Here is a 23,061-nt window from a genome sequence, read left to right on the forward strand (position 1 = left end):
GAAATATTCAGTTTAAGGACTAATTTAGAAAGATTTCCCACTACATGTCGTGGATAACTAGATATCAGAAAGATTTTTTTTATAATATGCGTCAGAAAAAAATGTAAGTGATGTCATACATACAATTTCAAACTATCAAACAATATACTAATCTCAATTAAATTGATAATTTAGCCCTGGGCAAAGAACATCAGGTCATAACTACTAGTCCAGATGCGGCAATGTTTGGAATCGTGTCGAGAAACATAGCCCTAGCAGCTGAGTCGGTTGAAAATCGACCCATGACAGCAACAGTGGCCGTGTTACTTCCAAACTTCTGGATCCCTATAGAAATCATACAAGTGTGGTAAGCCTCCACAACCACCATCGTATCACCACCTGTGATGGATGAAACCGCCTCTGCTATTTGCCTACTCAGTCTTTCCTGCACCTGTAGCTTGAATCCATAATAATGTACTATCGACTGCAAAAGGCACTTTTCAATGGGATTGAACCCTTCAGGACACATGTATCCTATATGGACCACGCCATGAAAAGGAAGCAAATGATGCTCACATTGAGACCAAAACGATAAGTTCAACTCTGAATGCATCTGTTGATGATTGTTGGAGCACTCTCCAGTAGATTTAACAAGAGGTTTTGTGCCACAAGTGAAGCCATTAAACTTTGTGTTCTGAAAGTTCATCAACCAGTTCACGAAATGGCCTGGAGTTTGTACAAGTTATTTCCTTGATTGATCTTCACCTAAAGATCCGAGTATTGAAGCTACTGCTGCAACCATTCCGGGGTTGGCTGCTACAAGCTCAGAAGAACCATAGGAAGGGACCAACTTTTTGTCCTACAGTCCCTTGTTGGAATTTTCTCCACTTTTACACCTCTAAATTTCAAGAGCCTCATAAAGTCACCACAAGCAAGGGCGTTTTAGTTTTCGAAAACACCTGAACCCTAAGAGACATGAACCTTTATCCCATAGTACTAAATTGCGGCCACAACACAGCGTAACACCCACATCGTAACGTTTTTAAAGGTTACCGCGACACAATATCGACGCAACGCGATAAGGGAACCACATCACGATTGTTGCAGTCAAAAACCGTTACGTAACACCGCAACAAGCTATAAATTGTGTCGCAACGCCACAACAAACTTTAGATTATCTGAAATATAAAATTACATAAATGGATTGTTTTAATTTAATTCTTAAAACTGGATTATAAATATATATCATTAATAATATCGTAATAATTATGTTTAAAATTAGTTACTTAAATTTGAATTAATTAAATTATTTATTAACGTTATTTTAAAATTAAATCAATTTAAATTTAAATTGATTTTTTCTCATATCTAAAATTGACGTAATTAATTTTAAATTTAAATTTTTATATTAACATTAAGTATCATAATTATATGTTTATTTGTTATTATATAAATTTTGTATAAAAGAGGAATTCACTTTATAATACTATAATATTATATGTATTTTAACTATTTACTATGAAACTATAAAATTTTATCTAATCTATAATATAAAGCATAAATAAATAATACTATAAATAAAATAAAAAATAATATATTCCTTGACAAAATAAAAAAGTGATGGTGTATGCATGTAGAGGCAGATGCGCAGAAAAGCAAATAATTAATAGACATAGTTACATAATTTGGGATCAGACCAATGCAAATAAATAAATAAATAAAATTATAAATAAAATTAAAAAATAATATATTTCTTGATAGTGTGTGTGTAAGAGATAGACAAAAGTATAGTGTGTGTGTGATGATGATGATGATAATGATGACGACGACGATGATGATGACGACAACGATGATGATGGTGGTTGTGATGATCATGGTGTTGATAATGAAGGTATGACCAACAAGAATATGGACACATTTATTTACTGCTTTTCATGGAGATCAATGTACGTCCAGATATCCTTATGATGATAATTCGGGTTTGTATAGAACAAATGCATCAAAAAATAGAAGAGATGATGATGATAGAGCTCATAGGAGGATGGGAGAACACTTTTATGATTCATTTGCAAGTTCATCATCATATAGTTCAGCTAAAAATGATAATAAAATTAGTGAATCATCCCATGATTCTCATTCTTACCAACCAAATTCATGTTATCCACCTTACCTTGAACAAAATCCAAGTTATGGATTTTTTGGTAATCATTTATCATACAACATGTTTCCTACCAATGATGCATATAATGAGATGTCTTCTTCACATGAAATAGGAATGAATCAAAACTAAGACAATGACGAAGATAGAAATGCTTTAGATCCGTCATACCATTCATTTTGGTGGTGAACAGTAAGATATAAAATTTTTATATTTGTAGTTATGTATTTTTCTTTCGTTCTTTCTAAGTTATGTAAAATGAACATTTTTATGTTACAATATAAAAAATTTGATATGATTTTAGTGATATTGTTTATAAGCTATTCATTAACAATATAATTTTTATTACCCATTATCCAGTATTATAACACTTATATGGTTTATATTTGTTTTTAATAAAATTTTATCTATGAAATTTAATTTTTATTTTCAAAATAAAATATTAAAAGATTATATTAATATTAGTATATTAAACGATAACTGTAAAATGTATAAATTTAATATTTTAGACGTATTGTGATTTTTGAGAAAGAGATTACGCTCGCGACAGCCGCAACACGTTACATAATGTATTCAACCACAGCACCTCAACCACAATTTGATACTATGTGTCATAACCATTTTTTCATAAAACAATTAAATATTATTTTAAAAATGATTATTACTTTTATTTTGGAAAATTGGTGATTTTGAATTGATTGGAATTAAATTGAATGGAGTCGCTATCGACCTTTGGGTTAGGTAGGTCGAATACCTAAAAACGTCTTTTAAAAACAATTTTAAGAAAAATCATTTTTTAGACAAAAAACTGGTCTATGTTTACAAAGATTCTAATAAAATAGGTTTGGGAGTCGGTTACGCGTGGGGAAGGGTAAGCACCCCTACAGCGCCCAAAATTAGTACTGTGTCGCTTACACATCGTCATAAATGGTGGAAATGATGAATCAAATATAAAGTCAATCTATGATCCATTTATCGAATATTGATTAATTTGCTTTGAATTACTTAATTAGAGAAAATTCTTTAACTTGAAAAGAAATCTCGAGATTAGCAATCCTCCGTCGGGAAAGCTTTCTCGACTATTTCTTATCCGTAAAGAATATTCCCTCTTCGATAAACATGCGAATCGAATATATAAAAAATCGATGTTTATATACAACAAAATAAATTGATTAACTAAAAAATGAATATAACATAAAATGTAGAATGAAGATCCACAATTTGCATGAAATGAAATAAATTATTATTTAGAGATATTCATTGCAATGCTCGACTTAAAATGAAATGAATTAATAATTAGCAAAATACAATTAATTTATTTCAAGTTCGTATTTGGTTCGAATGTCATATTGGATTACATCACTTCGATCAAGTGGTGCTTTCCAAATCCATTCTACAAATATCGTTGTCGAAACTATTCGAATAATATTAATATTTAAGGAAATATAATAGAAACAAATACGATGTAAAATAAAATATTTACAACATAAAATAATTACATTTATTTAATGTTATACCTAAAAATATACAACATGTTAAATATATACATTCATAAAGGATTAAAATAGAACAATAAAAAAATTTAAAAGACCAAAATAGGATTAACAGAAACTTGAAGACCAAAATAGTAAAAACAAAAAATTAAATGACTAAAATAGCAAAAATTGAAACTTAAAGGACTAAAATGTCATAAACAAAAATTTAGAGGAATAAAATGGAAAAACATAAACTTAAAGGGCTAAAATAATAAAAATAGAAACTTAAGGGTCTAAATAGAAAATACAGACATTTAAAGGACTAAAATAACAAAAACAGACATTTGAAGGACTAAAATAACAAGAACAAAAACTTAAGGGACTAAAATGGTATTAACATAAACTAAAGGGGTAAACATTAATTATAAAATAAACCAGAGCCAAAATCGCAAATGTTAAATAATACAAGCACCAGGAATGTAAATAACCCATAAATAATATACAAGACTAAAATAAAATAAACTAGAAACATAAAAGATCAAACAATAATTAAACCAACTGCCAAACAGTGACTAAGATAAAATATTTAAAAATTTCATGCCCAAATTCAAACATCCACAAATATCCACAACTCACTAAATAAATGACTAAAATAAAATAATTATGAACATTGTGACCAAAGTCAAACATTAATAGAAATAAAAAATAAGTAAAAACAGGACTAAAATACAAGTATTACAATATTAGTGCTCCAAATAAAATAAAATAAAACTTCATTAACAGGCAGAAATATGAAACTACAAGATGTGGGGGACCTAAAACGATATTATCCCCAAGCCTGAAAAGCACGGAGAGGGGGAGGCCAAAACGGTGTCGTTCCATGTGGGTATTTAAACCGAACCCAAAGCAAAAATCTCATTTTCCCCTATTTGGTTTCAGCCCAGAAAAAAGGAGAGAGAGAGAGAGAGTTGAGAACTCTCTCAACCTTCCCTTATCGGGGATAGAACAACCGCCATACACCGGCGGTGGCCACAGCGGCTTTCCGCGGAGCTCACGGTGGCCGGAGAAAGAAAAGAACCAGAAAGCTTCCTCTCAACCCCTTCTACCTTGATCCGACTTCCCCATAGCCTAAAACTCACCTTAGTCCATTAGATCTAACTGAATACCCTTCGAAAAAAATAAAAAAGGCTACCTTTTTACCTTCGACGAGCGTGGACTGATGTATGCTCTTCTCCTCTCTTCTCTATTTCTCTGTTGTTTTGAAGTGGTTCGAATGGTTTTGGTTTTCTTCTATGTTTTTCTTTTTTTCATTCTTTCGGTTTTTTTCTTTTGAATTTTGGTTCTCTCCTGAGTTCCATCTCTTCTCACCGATTGGTTGCTTTGATATATTCTACCATCATTTTCTTTTATATTGCCTCTGCTTGTGATAGTTGATGGATGATAGATCAGATTGATTTTCATATAGGGTCATAATATCCTAGAATTATGATAAGATTTCTTTTGCATTTTCTGACTTTTCTGAGCTTGATAGGCTTGTTGTCACTGTTGGTGCAGGTGGGTCTAATCGTCGACGAGGAAAGGCTCGGCTTGAGCGGTTCGGAAGTTGAAGAGTGTGGCGGTGCAGTGCACACACGGCTGGAGGCTAGAAATGTTGCTGGTGGTGGCGGCTGTTATTGTTGGTGAGAGGAAACCTTAATGGATTTAGGGTTATCACATGGGCTCGGGTCAGATCCCCTTTCGGGTCGAGTTGGTTCGAATCCACGAGTCTGCTAGTGGGTTGGGTTGCAATATGGGTTTTGGCTTGATGTAATCTGATTGGGCTTTAAGTTTAGGCTTGCAAAAACTATAACTTGTATAATAATAATAATAATAATAATAATAATAATAATAATAATAATAATAATAATAATATAATAATAATAATTAAAATAAATAATAAAAAAGACCCGGACAAAAACGGGTGCCTACAGCTGCCCCTCTTTGCACATTCTTGTGTAAACATGAATAGGGCAAAGACGAAAAAGATAACTAGTTTTTGTCTGGTTCTCTTTTTTTTGGTTTGAAATTGGAAACTTGATAGTATTTAGTGTTGGGGACGACACGACTCATACGTGATGAAGAGGTTTGGTCGTATAAGGATGACACGACTCTTACGTGATGAGGAGATATGGTTGGTGGATGACATGGTTCATACGTGATGAAGAGTTCTTGACATATTTAGGAAGGTGATAACACAATTCCTACGCGATGAGGACGACTGGTTATCTAAGGGTGACACGGCTCCTACATAATGAGGAGGTCTGGTCAGGGGATGACACGGTTACTATGTTATGCGGTTGACCATCTTTAGGGATGATAACACGGTTCCTACGTGATGAGGACGACTAGTTATCAGGGGTGACACGGCTCCTACGTGGTGAGGAGGTCTAGTCGGGGGATGACATGATTCTTACGTTATGAGGACGACTGACCATCTTTAGAGATTATAACACAGTTCCTACGTGATGAGGACAGTTGGTTATCAGGGGTGACAGGGCTCCTACGTGATGAGGAGGTCTGGTTGGGGGATGACACGATTTCTACGCGATGAGGACGACAGACCATCTTTAGGGATAATAGTTTCAAGAGAAACCAACTCATAGATGATGTTTCAAAAGAAACTGTCTCAAGGGAGATAAAATTCGTTTCAAGGAAACGACTCAAAGAAGGTTTTGTTTCAAGGGAAACAGACTCAAAGATTTTGTGTTTCTAGAGAAACTGCCTCAAGGGAGACAAAATTTGTTTCAATGGAAATGATCTAAAAGGTTGGTTAAAAACTTTTTCAAGAGAGACAAAACTTTGTTTTCATAGAAACAAACTCAAAGATTTTTTAAAAGAAACTGTCTCGAGAGACAATTTGTTTCAAGAGAAACAACTCAAAGGATACTGATAGTCGGTTTGTTCCTATTGGTGGAGGAAATTCCTTATAAGATCTAATCATTCACATCAGGATGTTGAATCCCTAAATATGCCCCAACATTCGACGTTGATTGGTTCAAAGATGCCCCAATATTCTATGTTGATTGCTTCAGCACTGTTTCTAAGCATGAACTTCGTGTCTGAGAGCCACATGTCAACTACCAAGATCCACTCCAAAGAGATTGTCTTGTTTGCAAACATTTTTCTTCTTCTTGTATTTTCAAAAGTATGAAAATATCAATTAAAAGAGTTTTGAAAAATGTTTAATAAAAAGTTTGAAAATATTACCCCTTTCGAGGTTTCACAATTGACAACTCATAAAATAAGAGTTCATTGGATATCAAAGAATTAATTACATTGTTAATCTTTCAATAAATTATAGCTATTTGACAAGTGTCAAGATCAATGCTATCTTTAAGGAATGGTTAAGTAAGGGAATGATAAAAAAGTCTCAGGTTTTTGTCTTTGGTCAAAGGTTTGATATTCTCATTTATTTGATGTTCACTGATCTGATGAAGTGGCTTCTGTACTAATTTATTGGAAGTGTTCTCCGACTCCAAACTCTCATGATCTTATTATGGTTGTGTGATGCCTTATCAAGAGATTTGTGCGATCGCCTCCTATGCAATAGTTGCACCGTCTTCATATTCGAGCCGCCTTTTCAGGTTTTCAACTCGAATCATCCTTTTGTTTCAAGATGTTATTCAGAATTTACGTCTTGAACCCCTTGATGAGTGTTCAGAATAGTTAATATTTGCTCGTTATTTCTTCGATTTTGTGGAGTTATTGCTGTTGATTTGGTTGTGTTATGCCTATTTTCGCATAGGTCCTTACTTTCCAAAATTTGTGACAAAACGGGCGAATTCTGCATTTTTTTATTATTTGGTCACGGCTGGAGACATGGGCACGACGCGGTCTGACGTGGCAGTTTCTAGAAGGTTCAGTCAGCGGCGGTTTCTAGAAGACTTTATCTGCACGCCTTCTGGAAGATTGACGAGTAGAGTTGCATTAGGAGACTAGTTTAAGTTTGAATTTAAATTTAAAAACAATTATCTTTCGTATTATTTTATTATTTTCTTTGCTTATCATTTAGGCTTTGAGAGGCTATAAATACCCACTTGGGGTAAGCCTAAACTCATCACTCAAATTACATTCTTCTTTTCTCTCTAATTTTATAAAAGTTTTCTCTTTTTACTTTTCAAGTTTTTTTTTTCAAGCTTTGTTTTCAAAATGCTAAGTATGACTTTTGTCATGCTTAGCTAAACTTTTCAAAAGCTGAGAGTTATCGCGATGATTCAAATCCAACGGGAGAATTGAAACGGTCCCTTAATATCTTCGGAATATCTCTCTCAATCTTTGCGCTTATTTTTCAAAATCAAAACAGTTTTCAAAATCAAAGATTGACTTTGGTCAAAAGGTTGTTGCAATTAAATGTGTGGGAGGAAGATTCAGCTTATAGAAAGCAATTCGACTTCATGGGAACACACTTGGCGAGATAGTTTCGCCAAGAGGAAATTGAGATCGGAATTAACGGTTATAGAAGCAACAATCTGAGTCGGACGCTACGAACTTAAATGGTAATTGATCTACAAAAATTGATGTCGTTAGAATCAATTATCGAAGCCGGAATCAAAGATTGCATTGGGTGTTCGGTATACAAGATAGAGTCACGGGGATAATCCTTGTAGACAAAGTAACCGACATGAATCCCGAAGAGAAAATCTTATTCGATGATCATAAGAAAATTGAATCAAAGCGAAGCTTGAGGCGATTTTTACCATATTTATTCACAATCTTCATCATCCTATTTTTACTTTAATTGCTTTAATTTATTTACTCGTTTTTACTATTTAAATATCATATTGCAAACCCCCCTCATTTTACTATTTTTCGCCTGGTTAAAAACCATTCAAATATAAATTTGTGATTTTCTAAGTCCCTGAGGATTCGATCCTTATTTCTCTATACTACGTATTTCCTTATTTATTAATTGAGAAAAAGAAATTTATTTTGACACCGAAACGACAGTTGTCAAATTGGCGCTGTTACCGGGGACTTCGCCAAAGTTACTAATTTTTGTTTGTTTTTTATTTATGACCAGGTCTAATCCGGGAGCATTAGTGGAGTAAGACCCGGAGATCGAAGCTAAAGCTAGGAGACTCCACACACAGACATTTTGGGAAAGAAGGAGACAACAATCAAATCTAGAAGAAGAATCAAATTCAGGTAAAATAAATCCGATGGCCGAACTTACTATTCGGGAGTTAGCCGTGACACCTACTGAACAAGTGCCTTTGAGCATTGATTTTCCCCAAGGCGAAACTCCATACCAGTTGAAAACTGGCCTTATTCATCTCCTCCCTACATTCCGCGGATTGCCAAACGAGGATCCACACAAACATCTCAAGGAATTCCACATGGTCTGCTCCAGCATGATGCCACAAGGAGTAACCGAGGACCAAATAAAACTTAGAGTTTTTCCTTTTTCCTTAGCCGATTTGGCTAAGGATTGGTTATTTTATCTTCCTCCTAATTTTGTTACTACATGGGCTCAAATGACTCGTCTTTTTCTTGACAGGTTTTTCCCTACGGCAAAAGTAAGTGAATTACGAAGGAGAATACTTGGAATCAAGCAATTTAATGGAGAGTCACTCTACGACTACTGGGAGCGGTTTAAGAAGTTATGTTCTAGTTGCCCAGAACATGGGTTAGTTGAACAAACACTCCTTTAATACTTTTATGAAGAATTATCTCCACTGGAAATGAAGATGATCGATGCAGCCAGCGGTGGAGCCTTGGTGAATATGACTCCTATTGAGGCTAGGGACTTAATATCGACAATGGCTGCAAATTCCCAACAATTTCGCACAAATAATGAACCTTCTCAAAGGGTTCATGAGATAAGTTCATCTTCCTTAGAAAATAAAATCGATAAGCTAACTGAAGTCGTAAACTCTCCTGTTTCAGGAAAGATAGGGCAAAACTGAGTATGTGGAATATGTGCATTGCCTGATCATCCGACAGACGGTTGTCCACTTATTCAAGATGACGCAACAGCTCAAGTCAATGCAGTCGGGAATTTCCCAGTACCTCCCCAAAGAGCTTATAATCCCTACGGCAATACATATAACCCAGGATGGAGGGATCATCCGAATTTCAGCTATGCTCAGAACCCAAGACCAAATCAAAGTTATCAATCGAGACCACCTCCACCACAGCAACAGCCATAGAAGACATCACTAGAATCAATTATCGAGAGGTTAGCGCTTTCGCAGGAAAAGTTTCAGAATCGCACCGAAACCCACTTACAAGAGTTAGACAAGCAATGAGCCAACTGGCTCAAACCGTAAATCGCATGGAATCACAAGGTAAGCTTCCGTCTCAAACTGAAGTAAACCCGAGGGAGAACGTCAGTGCCATCACTCTTCGGAGTGGTACAGTAGTGGCGCCACCTATTCCATCAAACCAAGCAGTTTAAAAAGAGAAGAAGAGTGCTGACACAGGATCCCAGAAAGACAATGATGAAGAATAAATGGACGATCCGACGCCATCTCCCTATGACATCCCACCACATTTTCCATCGAGGTTAGTCAAAAAGGATAAAAAAAGTCGAGGAAAATGAAATATTAGACGTACTTTGGAAGGTGGAAGTTAACATATCTCTCCTTGAGGTTATCCGAAAAGTTCCAAGGTATTGCCGGTTTTTGAAGGATCTCTGTACGACTAAAAGGAAACTTACCAGAGTCGAGAAAGTGGATTTAGGTGCGAACGTCTCAGTAGTTTTCCAACGACCGCTTCCACCGAAGTATAAAGACCAAGGTATGTTTTCAATGCCTTGTAAAATTGGTGAGAATAAAATCAAGCGAGCTATGTGCGATCTAGGTGCCTCTATCAATGTAATGCCTTTCTCTGTCTATAATTTAATTTCCACTAAGTCTTTGAAGGAGACGAGAGTTACACTTCAGCTAGCCGACAAATCAATTATTTATCCTGAAGGACTCATAGAAAATGTTCTAGTAGAGGTAGAAAACTTAATTTTTCTTGCTGATTTTTATGTGATTGATATGGAAAATGATCGTAGCAACATTGGTTCTGAAATCCTCCTCGGTCGTCCCTCTCTAAGCACGGTAAATGAAAAAATTAACGTTCGAAGTGGTATTCTTACTATAGAATTCGACGATGAGATCATAAAGTTTGATGTTTATAAAGCAATGAGATATCCGGATAACGTGCATAATATTAATTTTGTTGTCATAATTAAACCTGTTGATGATGAATCTAACTTTGTTGATTATTTATGCAAGGAATCGGATGATACAAAAGACGACATAAGGGAGATGAAAAATATTTCATTTGTTGATTCAAATTTGATCTTAACTCCTTTAAACACTAAAGATTCACTTTCCCTTTTGCAGACACCAAAAATTATGTCGAAACCATTGAGGAATCGTTTGAAGAAATCAATTTTTGGTAAAAAAGATGTTTTGACGGACATTCTTTTCGACAAGAATTTTAATTTGGAAAAAATCCGAAGAAATGTTTATGAGAATTTTTGAATTTCTCATAAAGAATTTCTTAGTTGGAAAAAGCGAATGAAGTGGAAGTGTCTGTCACGAAACCTGTAGTCTGAATCAGGTCGTCGAGCTAACGACGTTAAACAAAAGCGCTTAATGGGAGGCAACCCATTGTTTTCAATTCCGTTATATTTTTATTTTTATCTTTACTTTTTGTTTCATTTTATTTTTATTCATTCAAACATGTTTAATTTATTTTTATTTTTATTTTTGCAGGAACCGAATAATTTTATTCAAACTTAAATGACGAAGAATTGCAGAAATTTCAGTCGAATAGTGTTAATTTCGGAACCCCAGGAGCAGTGGTAAAAAAACGCAGAACAGTGAAACAAGGAAAGACCCGTGTGCACCGTTTCATTAAACGACGCACATTAGCATAACCTTTTGAAGGTCAACGCATGTTAGCAAAACCCATATGAAAAATCCTTTCCCCTTTTTGTTATCTTTCTGCCGCCCACCATTTCCCAATTCTCTCTTTTCTTTCAATTTCCTTTTACCATATACCTCACTATCCCTATCTCTATCACCTTTTAATTTTAAAACTCCCCTTTATCCACATAAAAAATAAAAACCCCATTTACTTCCATTTCAGACACCCCATGACAGAACCAAACTTAAACCCATCAACTCGATAGCCATCCCCAAACAAACGCAAAATCGTCGCCCCTTCTTCTCCTTACCGTCGACGGCATCACTGAACCCCTACGCCTTTGCTAACGAGTTTCCACGCCACCCGCTTCTCTCTACTCCACGACGGTGCACACGTAAAACCGACATGAAATCCGGGGAGTACTCTAATTTTTTTCTCTTGCACTTTAATATTCGTTTTGAGGCAAAACGCTTTAAGTGAGGGGGAGTAGAATGTAGGATTGAATTTCCCTTTGATTATCTTTATGTTTCGATACTAGTATATGTTGGTTGGATTTGTCAAAAATTTCATTGATTGTCTTTGTCTTGTTGAAAATTTTTGGAATGTTATGCTTGTTTGGGAACACATGATTATTTAAGTTAGGATGTTCTTGATAGCGAATAGCATGAATTGTGATAAATTGGTGTTTTTGTGATATTCCATGACTTCGTTTGTTGAAATGTGATTAGCTCAATGCATGAAACAATTTGGTGAGATTTAAGCCTTAACGAGCATATCATTTTCTCTCTCATTTTGTTTGATTGAGTGTGTCGAATTTGGCAATGGTATTTTAGAACCTGCATGTTAAATACTGTCGAGATTACACATGACCATAATGCTTAACGATGATTTGGGCACCTTAGGATTAACCATTCCGTTTCCCCACTAAAAAGCCTACCTATGTATTTTCCCTTGAGCTAACCACTTTTGAGTCTATTCTCATTTCTTTGTTTTCACCATATTCATAAACCCGAGTCTTTTTTATTTTATCCCTATTTTCTACCTTTTTTAGGGCAAGTGAATAATTTTACCATTGTATTCTCCATCGGAAAAAAATGTTAGAAAGAGAAAAAAAATAGCAGTTCAAAAAAAAGGGTTGTTCGAAAGAAAAGAGAGAGAAAAAAAGACATGAAAGAAAAAAATGGAAAACAAAACAACAAAAGTGTGAAAAAGGAAAAAATATATTTCGACAAGAAATTTGTTGTTTGATATGTCGTCTTTTTATCTTGTTGTGCTTACTGTTTTGATGGAGTTGAGATTATTATTTGTTAGTTCCTTGCCTTGAATTTTTAGCCATATTTTTAGCCTTTTCCCCACCTTTGCCTAAGCCCCATTACAACCAATAAAAGACCCTTTGATTTATGCATTTTGTTCTTATTAGTAGTGGAGATCTGATTTACTTGCAAGCTTATGGTAATACCGTGTCAATTCTGACATTGAGAGTTTCTTTACCCCAAACACATTGAGTGATTTGAGTGAATCCCGGTAAGGTGTTGAGTTATGAGCATTGAGATTAATGAATGAATGGATATTATAATTGCAATTGACTTACTCCAATTGGTGATGTTCAATTGATTGATTTCTTGACTTAAATAGCTATTGTGGTCTCTACCTTGCTTCCTTGAATGTGAAACTTGACAAAAGAACGTTTAATGAAGTTTTTGACTGATTTGGTTAATCATACTTGAGGACAATCATGAGATAAGTAAGGGGGAATTTGATGAGTGTTCAGAATAGTTAATCTGTGCTCGTTATTTCTTCAGTTTTGTGGAGTTATTGCTTTTGATTTGGTTGTGTTATGACTATTTTCGTGCAGGTCCTTACTTTCCAGAATTTATGACAAAACGGGCGAATTCTGCATTTTTTTTATTATTTGGTCACGGCTGGAGACATGGGCACGAATCTGGGCACGACGCGGTCTGACGTGGCAGTTTCTAGAAGGTCTAGTTAGCAGCGGTTTCTAGAAGACTTCATCCGTACGCCTTCTGGAAGATTGAAGAGTAGAGTTGCATTAGGAGACTAGTTTAAGTTTGAATTTAAATTTAAAAATAATTATCTTTTGTATTATTTTATTATTTTCTTTGCTTATCCTTTAGGCTTTGAGAGGTTATAAATACCCACTTGGGGTAAGCCTAAACTCATCACTCAAATTACATTCTTCTTTTCTCTCTAGTTTTATAAAAGTTTTCTCTTTTTACTTTTCAAGTTTTTCTTTTTTTTCTTTTATTTTTCAAGCTTTGTTTTCAAAATGCTAAGTATAACTTTTGTCATGCTTAGCTAAACTTTTCAAACGCCGAGAGTTGTCGCGATGATTCAATTCCAACGGGAGAATTGAAACAGTCCCTAAATATCTTCAGAATATCTCTCTCAATCTCTGCGCTTATTTTTCAAAATCAAAACAGTTTTCAAAATCAAAGATTGACTTTGGTCAAGTGGTTGTTGCGATTAAATGTGTGGGAGGAAGATTCGACTTATAGAAAGTAATTCGACTTCTTGGAAACACACTTGGCGAGATAATTTCGCCAAGAGGGAATTGAGATCGGAATTGACGGTTATAGAAGCAACAATCCGAGTCGGATGCTACGAACTTAAACGGTAATTGATCTACGAAAATTGATGTCGTTAGAATCAATTATCGAAGCCAGAATCAAAGATTGCCTTGGGTGTTCGGTATACAAGATAGAGTCACGGGGATAGTCCTTGTAGACAAAGTAACCGACATGAATCCCGAAGAGAAAATCTTATTCGATGATCATAAGGAAATTGAATCAAAGCGAAGCTTGAGGTGATTTTTACCATATTTATTCACAATCTTCATCATCCTAATTTTACTTTAATTGCTTTAATTTATTTACTCGTTTTTACTATTTAAATCTCATACCCCATTTTACTATTTTTCGCCTGGTTAAAAACAATTCAAACATAAATTTATGATTTTCTAAGTCCCTGAGGATTCGATCCTTATTTCTCTATACTACGTATTTCCTTATTTATTAATTGAGAAAAAGGAATTTATTTTGACACCGAAACGACAGTTGTCACCCCCTTTGTTATTTTTTTCTCTATCATGCATTAAAGATTTTAGAAAACCTTTTTGTAAATAAAAGATTAATCCTAATGGGCGGGATGAAATATGAAGATAGCCTCTTCTGTTTAGAAATCCATGTCTGATTAGAAGGGACTTTTAAGGCACGTAATGTAGGCCATGGTTCACGATTAAGAAAGAAAGAGATAAATAGGCACATACAAGTGTTTACGGGTAATTAAACCAAGGATCAATTCATTCTGATGCCTTCAATCTTGTCTTGCTCGATTTGAATATGCTCGTATGTGTCTTTCTCTTGATGTTCTATGATCTTAGATTAAAGTGATTCTGGAATGATTGTGCTTGATCAATCTCATGGTTTAGGGAATCCTTGTATGTGATTCTTATCTTTTTTTTCTTTCTTTTGTTCTTTTTCTTTGATTTTTTCTTATTTGTTCTTTATTTTTTTCTTTGCTTTGTTTCTCTTTGCTCTTTATTTTTTCCTTTGCTTATTTTCTCTTTGTTTTGATTTAATCTTCACACTTGGTATTTGATTCACCTTTCGGTATCTCATCTGAATTGATGGTCTTCACTCATGCGAGTAGATTTCCTTCACCTTGCCCCCAGTGTGGAGGGTGATCCTTGGTTAGAGTTTAATCAGAAGAAAACATAATTTAGGCTCAATTGGGGACACAAGAGATATATTTTCTCCTGTTGTGAAGGGATAATGAAAGAATGTCATTCATCATTTCATACTATGAAGACTTTACAGAAGAGATATCCCCAGGGGGATAGATTTTTCAGGATTAATTTTATTCACTTGAAAACAATGTAATTAATGCATGATAGAATTATTTTTAATTAATTTCCTTTTTCTGCTTCTTACTCTCAGCATGTCTCTATGTTCAAACTCATTTTCAGAAAATTGATGTGATATGCCCCAAGTCGTGTCTTATTGTAGGAGGTTCATATTCAAGTGAGCATCTTGTACTCAATGCTGTCAGGTTTTATTGGTAAAAAAATATTGGTTTTGTGTTTAAGAAGACGATGGTGATTTTATTGGCTCAAAGAAAGGTATGTGTATGACTTTTTGCGTATCAAAAAGATAAATGCAATGTTTCAAGGTCAAAAAGAATGTTTCAAGGTCTTAAAGAGAGGGAATGTCAAAATTTGGTTCTTTGATAATGACCATGAATTATTTCAGGTAAAGAATCGAGAGATTTTATTTTGGGTTTTAGACAGGATAAGAAATGTCTAATCTTGTCATATGTTAAAAATCTATAATTCTTGAAGAACTAAAAGAATCTGTAATTCATTCGATATTCAAAGAACTAAAGATTAAAAATTATTCAATTATTCAACCTTAGAAGGTAGCATAAATTCAGTCATCAAAAGATTAAACATATTTAATCAAATATTTAAGACATAACAAAAACGAATTCAAACAAAACAATGCTCTCGGATCAAATGGTAGATGTAGTGACCCCATCCTTCTTCGATTATCCATGTCCCTGAATCCATCAGGTTCTGGATCTTGCGCTCAGTGTCTTACAGTTCTCAGTGGCATGTCTGGAGCTTCCTATGTGGTAACTGCACACTGCTTCAAAATCAAAAACCTCATGGATCGGGGACTTTTTTCTCAGATTATCCTGGAAGGCTCAACCCTACAACCAGCCGAACAAGCTTCCATCGTGTTGATTTCAACTTCTTGCTTCTATTCTCATTGTGGTCACGTGATCAGAATCACTTCCATTGACTTCTCTACAAATTGATCCCATGTTTTTATGAATGATGCATGTGAAAATGCTTAAAAATAAATTGCATATGCAAAATGCAAAGATACAAATGTAGATGCAAAAATATTGATCCCAAAGATGAATATCATAGAACAATTTTTTACCAGAGATAAAATTATTCACATTACAAGACAATCCACTTTACAGACATGCTTTTGCTTAGATGTTGAGTCTGAAATAGATCACTGCTTTGTCTCGGATCTTTGTCCTCGAAAACGATGCCCCCCCATGCACTCTATAATCTGGCTCCGTTAATGCCTCGACGGTGCTGAAGTCAGTACTTCACTCTTTTTCGGTTAGCGATGGAATGCTCATAGATAAGACTCTAGTGCTTGATTACTCATCGGATCATCATTTTAGTCTCAAATGCTACACGAACTTTGAGCAAGTCTCATTCTTGTACTCTGAACTTTTTTTAGCTTTCGGTGCATGTTTATATATGAGACTGCTTGATTGAAAACTTTTACCTCTTCTTGTAAAACTTTTCTCTTGAATATCCCCTTTCGGATCAACATTTTCGCATTATGTCATGACAATGCAAAGAATGATGAAAAATAACACAAACAAAAGAGAAAAATGAGTTAGTAACACAAAAAAAAAGGGAAAAACGAATTAGTACAAGAAAGATAATCAATAGAGTAAAAAATGTTATCTATAGATAAACATAACACCTATCCAATCATGATATCTACTCCCACATGCTTTTATTAAATAGAAAATCCTACCCGGACATGCTTTATACCCACAATGGTTAATTTCAAGACAATGATCCTAATCACATGGTATCAAGTTCGCATGCTTTTATTCGACAAAATTTAAAGAAAAAAGAAAAGATTCAGAAACGCTCATTCTTTGTGTATAGTTATTTTTGGGTACCTACTAATAGACAGAGGTTCGATACGACTATACCTAGGGTGACCGTTATACAGTTCACTATATGCATGGTTTCAGCTCTAATAGGAAAAGGGTACCCGAATTATCCTCGAAGTCGGTGACCCTTGGGCTGCCAGACCCTCGATTCTCACCCATTACAGGTTTCGAACGGAAGGAGTTCAATTCGAGGGGATTCACTGCCTTATACCCACACGAGGAACAAATCCCTACGAAGGTATAAGGTATGTATCATATGAAGAATAAATTCTTACGAGAGTAAAACAATCACCCCGAGTAATTTGGATCGAAGCTCGTGTCTAAAGCTTGTGTTATTCCAATGCAAGTGATGCGTGTGAGGAGGAACGTACCTAACTTTGACTAAAAAACAGAAAAGAAAAAAACTCGACAAAAACTCGTACATAGCTGAAAGCAAAATTAAAAAAGTTAGTATGACAATTAAAAATCAAGAAACTAAAAACTTCAATAAACATATCATAAGTTAACTAAAGACTCAAACTCATAATCTATACCAAATGACAATATGTAAGCGACTTACAGCCTGACTCTCTAAAAAAAGTCCCCAGCAGAGTCACCAACCTGTCATAACCATTTTTTTGTAAAACAATTAAATATTATTTTAAAAATGATTATGACTTTTATTTTAGAAAATTGGGTGATTTTAAATTGATTAGAATTAAATTGAATAGAGTCGACATCGACCTTTGGGTTAGGTAGGTCGAATACCTAAAAACGTCTTTTAAAAATAATTTTAAGAAAAATCATGTTTTAGACAAAAAAACAACTGGTCTGCGTTTACAAAGATTATATTAAAACGGGTTCGGGAGCCGGTTACGCGTGGGGAAGGGTAAGTACCCCCACAACGCCTAAAATTGGTACTGTGTCGCTTACACATCGTCGTAAATGGTGGAAATGATGAATCGAATATAAAGTTAACCTATGATCCATTTATAGAACATTAATTAATTTGCTTTGAATTAATTAATTAGAGAAAATTCTTTAACTTCAAAAGAAATCTCTAGATTAGCAGTCCTCCATCGGGAAAATTATCTCGACTATTTATTATCCGCAAAGAATATTCCCTCTTCGATAAACATGTGAATCGAATATATAAAAAAATCGATGTTTACATACAACAAAATAAATTGATTAAGTAAAAATGTGAATCGAACATAAAATGTAGAATGAAGATCGACAATTTGCATGAAATAAAATAAATTATTATTTAGAGACATTCATTGCAATGCTCAACTTAAAATGAAATGAATTAATAATTAGCAAAATACAATTAATTTATTTCAAGTTCGTATTTGGTTTGAATGTCATATTGAATTACATCACTTTGGTCAAGTGGTGCTTTCCAAGCCCATTCTACAAATATTGTTCTCGAAACTATTCGAATAATATTTATATTTAAGGAAATATAATAGAAACAAATACGATGTAAAATAAAAATATTTACAACATAAAATAATAATATTTATTTAATGTTATACCTAAAAATATACAATACGTTAAATATATACATTCATAAGGGATTAAAACATAACAATAAAAATATTTAAAGGACTAAAATAGATTAACAGAAACTTGAGGACCAAAATAGTAAAAATGAAAACTTAAAGGACTAAAATAGAAAAAACCAAAACTTAAAGGACTAAAATGGCACAAACATAAATTTAGAGGAATAAAATGGCAAAAATAGAAACTTAAAGGGCTAAAATAGTAAAAATAGAAACTTAAGGGTCTAAATAGCAAATACAGACATTTAAAGGACTAAAATAACAAAAGCAGACATTTAAAGGACTAAAATAACAAGAACAAAAACTTAAGGGACTAAAATGGTATTAACAGAAACTAAAGGGGCTAAATATTAATTATAAAATAAACCAGAGCCCAAATCGCAAATGTTAAATAATATAAGCACCAGGAATGTAAATAACCCATAAATAATATATATGACTAAAATAAAATAAACCAGAAACATAAAGGATCAAACAATAATTAAACCAACTGTTAAACAATGACTAAGATAAAATATTTAAAAATTTTGTGCCCAAATTCAAACATCCACAACTCACTAAATAAATGACTAAAATGAAATAATTATGAACATTGTGACCAAAGTCAAACATTAATAGAAATAGCAAAATAAGTAAAAACATGACTAAAATACAATTATTGCAACATTAGTGATAAAATAAAATAAAACTTCATTAACTAGCAGAAATATGAAATAACAAGATGCAGGTGACCTAAAACGCTATTATCCCCAAACATGAAAAACACGGAGAGGGGAGAGGCCAAAACGGTGTCGTTCCATGTGGGTAATTAAATGCAACTCAAAGTAAAAATCTCATTCCCCCCATTTGGTTTTAACCCAGAAAAAAGGAGAAAGAGAAAGAGTTGAGAACTCTCTCAACCTTCCCTCGTCGGGGAAGGAACAGCCGCCCTACACCGACGGTGGCCACAGCGGCTCGCGGCAGAGCCCACGGTGGCCAGAGAAAGAAAAGAACCAGAAAGCTTCTCAACCTCCTCTACCTCGATCCGACCTCCCCATAGCCTAAAACTCACCCTAACCCACTAGATCTAACCGAATACCCTTCGAAAAAAATAAAAAATAAAACGACTACCTTTTTACCTCCGACGATCGTGGACTGAGGTATGCTCTTCTCATCTCTTCTCACTTTCTCTTTTGTTTTGAAGTGGTTCGAATGGTTTTGGTTTTCCTCTATGTTTTTATTTTTTTCCATTCTTTCAGTTTTTTCTTTTGATTTTTGGTTCTCTCCTGAGTTCCCTTTCTTCTCACTGATTGGTTGCTTTGATATCTTCTCCAATCCTTTTCTTTTATCTTGCCTCTGCTTGTGATAGTTGATGGATGATAGATTAGATTGATTTTCATATAGGGTCATAATATCCTAGAATTAAGATAAGATTTATTTTGGATTTTCTAACTTTTCTGAGCTTGATAGTCTTGTTGTCACTGTTTATGCAGGTGGGTCTGATCGGTGGCGAGGAAAGGTTCAGCTTGAGCGGCTCAGAAGTTGAAGAGTGTGGTGGTGCAGTGCACGCGCGACTGGAGGCTGGAAATGTTATTGGCGGCGACGGCTGCTGTTTCTGGTGAGAGGAAACCCTAATGGATTTAGGGTGCGTTTGGTTCACGGATTGTAAGATTACCAGTGGGAATGTAAGATTACCAGGGAATATGATTACTGATAATGTTGTATTTTGTGTTTGGTTGGTTTAGTAGGAATATAAGATTACCATGTGTAAAGGAATAAAAGATTATTAGAATGTATATTTGATCAAATTGTCCTTATTATATATTTGTTTTTTAACAAGTTGAAAAATATTTATATATTTTCTTTAAAAAATTTAAATTCAAAAAATTTATATTTTTTTTACAAAATTGAAAATATAAAAAGATTTAATGAAAGGGTAAAATTTTATTTAACCCCTGAACTTCATATAAAATTTTAATTGTAAACTTTTTTATTAAATTTAAAATAGTTTATGGATAAATTTGTAATTTAACCTTCGTAGAATTTTTATTATTCAATGACAGAAGAATGATATTATTGAAAAAACAAATTAAAGGCATTTTAGTCTAAAACGCTGGTAATCCAACAATACCTAAGGAAAGGGAGGTAATGACATTCCTAGTAATATACCCCAAAAAATCTACTATTGGTAATAAAATATTATCGGAATGAGATTCCCGACCAACTAAACATGGGAATGTGGATTCTATTCCCATGAGAATCTCACATTCCTTGAACCAAACATCCCCTTAGGGTTATCACATGGGCTCGGGTCGGATCCCCCTTCAAGTCGGGTTGGTTCGAGTTCACAGGTCTGCTAGTGGGTTGGGTAGCAATCTGAGTTCTAGGTTGATTTAATTTGATTGGGCTTTAAGTTTAGGCCTGTAAAAAATATAACTTGTATATTATTAATAATAATAAATAATAGTAATAATAATTATAATAATAATAATTAAAATAAAAAAAAGACATAGACAAAAACGGATGTCTACACTATGTTTTATCCATCCTTGATGGTTTGAGTTATGGGAGATTGAGTCCAGATTTGGGAAATGAATGTGCAAACACTGGAGTATAACAGCAACCCCAGCTGGATTGATTCCAAGGTGCAGAGCTGAACATATTTCATCTGCTAGACGCTGTGGATCTTGCAGTCGTTTTGCAAATATATCGTCTACTCTCGACAGTTTGCTTAATCCGACGACACGCTCGCCCGATGGCACGTAACCTACATGACACTTGACTTGAAACGGGAGCAAGCACGACTCACAGTACGAGAAGAAATCGAGGTCTCGAACAATCACGAGCCCACCTGCTCCCCCTGCATGACCAACTCCATCATGCAAACCAACTTCGGGGAATAAAGCTCCCCCAACGATATCCTTCACTTTTTGTCTGTAACCTGGAAAATTTAATGGAAAATCCTTGATCTAACACAAAACATTTATAAATACGCATGCATGTGTACACATTCTCGTACAAATGTATCACTGGCAAAAGAAACTTATATATCAACCTCAAAAACTTCATACAACCTGCATGATATAAACTAATCATGGGCAATTAGTATAGTGTAAAACTATATAATGGCGGAAAACAAAGCACGTGAAACGCACCTATTGTCCCTTCTCGAAGTGCTTTGGCAACACAAAGAGGAGTTTTCTTAATACCTTCTCGATTGATATCTTTACCCAAACACTGCAACAGAACTTTAACAGCGTCTTCAATGGCTATAGTTTTTGACTCCTTCTCCAAAGCCAGGTCATTTCCACCCATTTCCCTTCCATTCTCTAGCTCAATACAGAAATGACACTCACCCAAGCCCTTTGACAGAATCAGAGAATAAGATAATGAAAACAAACTTAATTGACAAACTAATGAAAACCCAAAGCTTTAAACAATCCGAAAACCAAGCAGACAATCAGAATGTAATCCAAATTTTTACGCGAAACTAATAAAATCAGATGAAAATAGAAAGATAATAACAGAGAAAGGAGTAAAGCTAAGGAAATAAAGGAATAGGTACGTAGGAATTCCGTTGGTCTATGGAATGTGTGGATCTTCTACTATGGTCTTCATAAGGGGAAAAATTAATAAAATAATGCCGACATTATTTTCTTTTTCTGAAAATTCGAAATCTACTAGACCTTCCTGCCTCAACCACCACCTCCACAAGGAGCAAACGCGTAGAAAAAGACAACGGCGGTGGCATACCGACGAATGGAGGGGGTTAATAGAAATAAATTTTAGGTTTTCCGGCAACTCGATTGTTATTAAGTTGTTACTTTTTTTACGAAGAAGATGGAGTTGAGAAAAAATAATTGTATTTTTAAATTTTTTTTAATCTTTTAATCGTCCACGTAAAAATTATTATCATCAACTCTTTTTTATTAAATATTTAACAGTAATATATTTTAAAGATTCATCATCTAAATAATCATATTCTATAAATATTGATTTTTCGTTTTTTTTATCTTACGGGATATAAATTGCTAATATTAAAATATTATTTTTTAGTAAATAAAAAATATGTCTCATCAATATATTTTTGATTTTTTTTAAAATGGTACACCGATGACGATTTTAGAATTTAAAATTTTAGAATTCAAGATTTTTAGAGTTTTGGATTTATGATTTAAAATATAATTATTTTAAATTATATTTATATATTAATTAAATGAATATTAATATAAATTATTAAAAATATGATGAATTAGTAGTATATAAAGATATATTTAAAATGATAAAATTTGAA

At 34.0% G+C, this 23,061-nt stretch overlaps 1 pseudogene; it reads right to left on the reverse strand.

The window, feature by feature from the left end:
- Positions 1–190: 190 nt before the first annotated feature.
- On the reverse strand, positions 191–22,518 carry LOC120177285 (annotated as a pseudogene).
- Positions 22,519–23,061: the final 543 nt, after the last annotated feature.

Source organism: Hibiscus syriacus, unplaced genomic scaffold (genome assembly GCF_006381635.1).
Source record: "Hibiscus syriacus cultivar Baekdansim isolate YM2019G1 unplaced genomic scaffold, ASM638163v2 tig00112285_pilon, whole genome shotgun sequence".
Lineage (NCBI taxonomy): Eukaryota > Viridiplantae > Streptophyta > Magnoliopsida > Malvales > Malvaceae > Hibiscus > Hibiscus syriacus.